General features: G+C 41.2%; 1 pseudogene; it reads right to left on the bottom strand.

The window, feature by feature from the left end:
• Window positions 1-2,011: 2,011 nt before the first annotated feature.
• On the bottom strand, window positions 2,012-2,687 carry LOC131819630 (peroxiredoxin-1-like; annotated as a pseudogene).
• Window positions 2,688-6,999: the final 4,312 nt, after the last annotated feature.

Genomic DNA, 6,999 nt, shown 5'->3' with positions numbered 1-6,999 from the left:
AATACTCTGCTTCTTAAACCCACCCAGTAAAGACGTTAAATGTGGATAATGAATTTGTGATTGAAATCCTGATACAGGACAATGTCTTGTACAGAGTGGGAATGGCAGGCCGTTCTTAACTGCCTACCTGCTAGGGCGTCTTTCTCAGCCCTTGAGAGGGAAGAAATAGCTTTTCCAGTCCTGCTCTCCTGAGCCCAATCTTTGGGTTTCGACTTTTGAGAATGAAACCCCCTTTCACAATTCCCAGTCATTCCCCACCCCCTTTCTTACTTTCGACACCCACACAACACCTCTCCAATACATGCATGCTCTTTCTCTGCCTCACACTGCTACCTGAATGTTTGACTCAACTTGATTCTCATTGCAAACCGCCTCAGCCTAGTTTTGATTCCCAGACCTGCTTTATCTGGGTCAGTCTCGAAAACACTCACGATACTACTTGCTTCCAGGAATGAGTTGCTGATAACTGTTGTTCATAGTGACTACATGCCCCAGCACGTGTATTCAGTACCACAGAAAGACATGAAGAATGTGTCTACCCCGCACTGGAGAGTCTTTTCTCTGGTCACAGTGGACGTCTAGGAGATAAAACCACTTTCCTTCAAGTTTGAGTAACAATTGGAACAAGCAAATTGCATCCAAGGAATATGAATTTGTAGCAAGATTGTCAGTTGTCATCTCACTGTGAGAAATCCACTGGCAAGAAGATTAAATGCTACATTTTTATCTTTGGGATAAATAGGCTGTAGTGTAGTTGCTGGGTCATAGGGTAGCTCTGTTTTCAACTTTTTGAGGAAACTCCATACTGTTTTCTAGAGTGGCTGCACCAGCTTGTATTCCCACCAGCAGTAGGAGGGTTTCCCTTTTCTCCACAACCTCACCAACATCTGTCATTTCCCGACTTGTTAATTTTAGCCATTTCGACTAGTGTAAGGTGGTATCTCATTGTTGTTTTGATTTGTATTTTCCTGATGCCAAGTGATATTCAGCGTTTTTTCGTGTGTCTGTTGGCCATCTGGATGTCTTCTTTGCAGAATGTCTGTTCATGTCCTCTGCCCATTTCTTGATTGGATTATTTGTTATTTGGGTGTTGAGTTTGATAAGTTCTTTATAGATTTTGGATATTTGCCTTATATCTGATATGTTATTTGCAAATATCTTCTCCTATTCTGTCAGTTGTCTTTTGGTTTTGCTGTTTCCTTTGCTGTGCAAAAGCTTTTGATCTTGATGAAGTCCCAATAGTTCATTTTTACCCTTGCTTCCTTTGCCTTCGGTGATGTTTCTAGGAAGAAGTTGTTGAGGCTGAGGTCGAAGAGGTTGCTGCCTGTGTTCTCCTCAAGGATTTTGATGGAATCCTGTCTTACATTGAAGTTTTTCATCCATTTTGAGTCTATTTCTGTGTGTGGTATGAGAAAGTGGTTCAGTTTCATTCTTCTGCATGTGGCTGTCCAATTTTCCCAACACCTTTGTTAAAGAGACTGTCTTTTTCTCATTGGACATTCTTTCCTGTTTTGTCAAAGATTAGCTGGCCATAGAATTGAGGGTCTCTTTCTGGGCTTTCTATTTTGTTCCATTGATCTATGTATCTTTTTTTTTGCCAGTACCATACTGTCTTGATGATTATAGCTTTGTATTAGAACTGAACTCCAGAATTGTGATGCCACCAGCTTTGGTCTTCTTTTCCAATATTCTTCTGGCTATTGGGGGTCTTTTCTAGCTCCATACAAATTTTAGGATTATTTGTTCCATTTCTTTTTTTTTTTTTTCCTCAGTTCAAGTTTAATAGAAACAACAGAAGATCAGAAGTGTTGCCCTCCTACTGTACATCACAGTTGGCCTGCCCTGTAACATAGTTCAGGCCATTCTCTCCAGAGAAGGCAGGCTGGACTCCCCAACCCCTGCAGGAAAGGCCTGTCCCACATCTGCACAAAGTCTAAAGTCTTGTGTTTTAAGCATAACAATAGTACAAAAGAGATTTTGTTTTCATGGCCACCCACTACAGCCCAGCCCTAAAATGGCCCGTTGCTCACTTCTGCTTAGAGAAATACTCTTTGCTCTTCTGGACATTAGGCTTGATGGTATCATTGCCAGGCTTCCAGCCAGCTGGGCACACTTCCCCATGCTTGTCAGTAAACTGGAAGGCCTGAACCAGTTGCAGAGTCTCATCCACAGAGTGGCCAACAGGTAGGCCATCATTTACAGTGATCTGCCTAAGGATGCCTTTATCATCAATGATAAAGAGGACCCTGAACGAGATGCCTTCATCAGCCTTTAAGACTCCATAGTCCTGAGCAATGGTACGCTTGGGGTCTGATACCAAGGGAATGTTCATGGGTCCCAGTCCTCCTTATTTCTTGGGTGTGTTGATCCATGCCAGGTGACGGAAATGAGAATCCACAGAAGCACCAATCACTTGACAGTTGAGTTTCTTAAATTCTTCTGCCCTGTCACTGAAAGCAATGATCTCCGTGGGACACACAAAGGTGAAGTCAAGAGGGTAAAAGAAGAACACAACATATTTTCCTTTGTAGTCAGATAGGCTGAGGTCTTTGAACTGGCCATCTGGCATAACAGCCGTGGCTTTGAAGTTGGGGGCAGGATGCCCAATTTTGGCATTTCCTGAAGACATCTTGCTATTGGCTGCTCTACGAACAAAAGCTCGGAAGACAAGGCAGGAAGAAGACGCCTATTTGTTCCATTTCTATGAAAAAAGTTTATGGTATTTTGATAGGGATTACATTAAATGTAAAGATTACTCTAGGTAGCATAAACATTTAAGCAATATTCATTCTTCCAATCCATAAGCATGGGACATTTTTCCATTTTTTTTGTGTTTTTCTTAATTTCTAAAATGTAGTGATCCGAAGAGGCACATGAACCTCAATGTTTATAGAAGCAATGTCACAATAGCCAAACTATGGAAAGAACCTAGATGTCCATTGACAAATAAAAGGACAAAGAAGATGCTGTATATCTATACAATGGACTATTATTCAGCCATCCAAAAAATGAAATCTTGCCATTTGCAACGACATGGATGGAACTGGAGGGTATTATGCTAAGCAAAATAAGTCAATCAAGAAAGATAATTATCATATGATCTCGCTGATATGTGGAATTTGAGAAACAGGCAGAGGATTATGGGGTAAGAGAGGAAAAAATGGAACAGGATGAAACCAGAGAGGGAGACAAACCATAAGGGACTCTTAATCTCAGAAAACAAACTGAGGCTTGCTGGAGCAGAGGGTGGTGGCTGGGCAATGGACATTAGGGAGGGTATATGCTATGGTGAGTGCTGTGAATTGTGTAAGACTGATGAATCACAGATCTGTACCCCTAAAACAAATAATACATTCTATATTTAAAAAGCAAAAATAGGGGTGCCTGGGTGGTTCAGTGGGTTAAAGCCTCTGCCTTTGGCTCAGGTCATGATCGCAGGGTCCTGGGATCAAGCCCCACATTAAGCTTTCTGCTCAGTGGGGAGCCTGCTTCCTCCTCTCTCTCTATCTGCCTCTCTGCCTACCTGTGATCTCTGTCTGTCAAATAAATAACTAAAATCTTAAAAAAAAATAAAAAGCAAAAATAAGGAGGAAACACAGAATCTAAAAAATGCAAAGTGTCTGATTGGCTATAGGCTTATCATGAGCAGCAGAGGCTGGAAGATATAGTGAGTCAATCCAGAATTCTGTAATAAACTAAGCTTTTATTTAAAAAAAAAAAAAAAAAAGATTAAACGTTTATGTCAACTGGTTGGCAAGTTGCATTTCCCGTTAGAAAAACCATCTGAAAGCATGGTCAATGATTCGTTTGGTATATAGAGCCCAAATTTAAGAGAATGGATGGCTTGTAAGGGATATTCTGTGAGCATAAGACAAAAATCTAGTGACTTTGCTTCTAGAACTCATCTTTCTAGTAATCTGGATGAATCAAAATGCTGCAAACCAGCAGTTCTTACCTCCATAGACAATGAAGATCAGATCCTAAAATGGCTGCTTTCATGCCTAATGACTTTCTCTTTGAGCCTCTGACCTTTTGATATTGAAATTATGTCTCTCTGAGCTTTAATCTATTGACATATCTACAGAAATTGGGGATTTAGACGTAACAATTCTGCTTTGGATATCAGACTATCCATATGAGGTAGATAATCCTGCCATGCCTGAAAGGTAGAAGGTCCTTAGGAAATATGAAAAATTGAATGATAAATAAATTTACTAATGATTCAAAATTAACTAAAAACCTTTGAAGAACTTTATGAAAAATGGACTTAAAGTGGCTATTCTTTGTTTCTAATTCTTTTGAGGAGAAAGTAGTTTTATAGAACTAGTAATGAATAACAGTTTATAAATCATTTATTGAAATGCTTCACCTGCAAGGGAACCACTTATTAAGGTGGGGGAATATCACATTGTTCACTTAGAATCTAATTTGCAAGACTTTCTGTCCAGTAGTAACATGGCAGGAATAAAAAATCTGTCAAGTCAAATTGAGCACTTAACTCAAAGCTTCTCTTTCTCCAGTTATAAAGGGAAAAGAAGCTCTTGGAAAGAAGAAAAATAAAAATTATGTAGGATGCTTTGCTGTATGTGCCTCACATGTTCAAATATAAGTCTATCTTTTCAGTAAGGACCAAATGTCATTTTCAGACATAACTCTTGGCCAATTTTGTTAATGTACACTCTAGTTCTAGTGAAGCCATTTTTAAATAAAATATCTTTTATTCATAAGTTATCATGCTTTCTACCACATGATGGTGTTACTATGAGCGAAGCTTTCCTTTGACCCAAAGGCAGTCACTTATTGTCTGGTCAGCAGTTTGTGAATTGGCTAGAGCCATAACCATCCAAGATAAGGGTGTTCCCTGAGCAACCCCATGTGTACTGCCATCGGATGCCCTCTCTCAGGGGGTTTAACTCAAAGATAGATGCAGCTAATGGAAAAGAAGAGGATCTGAAGGTGCAGCTATAAGGCAGTAAACAGAAGCCTGAGACCACAGGGGGTACAGAGGCAGTTATCAATGGTAGCAGCGTGTGGGAGCAGTAGAGGCAAAGTGCTGAGTCACCAAAACGGTAGAACACTAGAGTAGAGGGCCAATAGTGTGTCTTGTTGATGGAATGTGAAAATAAAGGCGAATCAAATGACAGTAAAGCAAAGGCTATTTATTTATGTGTGCTATAGCAAGGGAGTCCGCCACTGTCACTTGCATTTTGACAGAGACTCAAAGGCGGACTAGGAGACTTTATAGTAACAGAAAGAGAAGTTTTCTGGTATATGCTAATTGAGACCATTGGGGAGGGGAAGCTACTGGTGGGCTAACGGGAAGTGGACCATCCCCCCACGGGAAGTGGGGTGACTATTTGGCTTTCTCTGATTGGCCCTAAGTTGCAAACTGGATAAAAATTGGGCAGCTATAAGTCATTAATCAAGCCCTGTTCATTTTGGGCTGACTGTTGTAGAAGTTATTGTTTAGCTTCCTGGGTTGCCCCCAGAAAGAGCAATCTGATTTCTTGAAAGTGAGACACAGGAGGTTGTTCATTGCAGGCAAGGGGTTGTCTGCCTGGGCTGGTCGCTGCAGGTTGGGGGTCAAAGGTCTATTTTTATACATGGTCTAGCCCTTGTCCATTTGTATGTTCAGTCTCTACGGATTCTAGCTGTGGTGTCTGAGCTGGTAGTCCAGTGCTCCACAGGGTATCTGCAGTTGATGAAATCGCTCCGTATATTTTCTACTTTAAAACTGTTTCTGGGTGCATGTCAGTGGCTCAGTTGGTTAAGCACCCCACTCCTGATTTTGGCTTGGGTCGTGATCTCAGGGTAGTGAGATCGAGCCCCCAGTTGGGCTCTGCTTGAGACGCTTTCCCCCCTTCTCTCCCTCTGCTCCTCCCTGCTACTGGAGCACTCTCTCTCTCTCTCTCTCTCAAATAAATAAATACAATATTAAAAACAAACAAACAAATAGCCTGAAAGTGTTTCAGTTTTTAAAGTTGGGATTGTCTGAGGCTTAACAAAACTCGCATATCCTGGGAAAGCCTTGAGTTCAGGCAAACCAGGATGGTCGGTGGCTCTACCTATTAATATCCCTTTAATAGTCCCAATTAACTGAGTTCACAAGCAAAGCACGGATGGATTTTAACATCTCATCCTGTTCGGTGCTCTCTATCCCTTGAAATCTAGAACAGCCTAACAAACACAAGGCAAAATGACATCCTTATTTTTAACAAGTGGAGTAGTGGACACTACATTTCTCTCAGATCAAGTGCACGAGTGTAATAGAATGCTGTCCTGGGAATTAGGAGACCTGTTTTGCTGTCAGCTGGCTCTGCAACCTTTGCATAAATCGCAGAAAAGCATCATGGTCACTTTCCGGAGACAGCGTGCAGACTTGGTTTCAACAATTCGTTCTCTGTAGCTTTGGGAAAGTTACTTTATTTTGGAGCCCAAATTTTCTCATTTGTAAAATAGAAATTCTAATAATTTAACTTTAAGGGTCATTGTAAGAAGTATATGAAATAATGTGTATAAAACAGTTATCTTGTTGCCTGGCCTGTAATATGCTTCAATAAATCTGTACCCTTGGCAAATATCTTTTTCTTGCTAATACCTCCTACCATGGCCTGAGGTGTGCTCCTCTCAGCCAATTCATATGTTGAAATCCTGACCCTCTCCCCCCATACCTCAGAATAAGATTGTATTGAAGATGGGGCCTTTGAAAAGGTGACTAAGTTGAAATGAGGGAATAAGGGTAGAGCCTCATCCAGGATGACTGGTGTCCTTTTAAGAAGAAGACACATGTAAACACAGAGGCAAGATGAGGTCAAGACAAAGGAGGAAGGCGGCCATCTACAAGCCAAGGGAAGAGGTCTCAGGAGAAACCAAACCTGTAGACACCTTGATCCCGGACTTCTAGCCTCCAGAGTCATGGGCAAATTCCTGCTGTTTAAGCCCCCTGGTCTGTGGTACTTTGTTATGGAGTCCTAGCCATCTACTATAACTCTAAAGATG

The sequence above is a fragment of the Mustela lutreola genome, chromosome 1, assembly GCF_030435805.1.
Source record: "Mustela lutreola isolate mMusLut2 chromosome 1, mMusLut2.pri, whole genome shotgun sequence".
NCBI classification, from domain to species: Eukaryota; Metazoa; Chordata; class Mammalia; order Carnivora; family Mustelidae; genus Mustela; species Mustela lutreola.
Note: the sequence above shows the minus strand (reverse complement) of the source record. Positions and strands in the feature narration are given on the sequence as shown.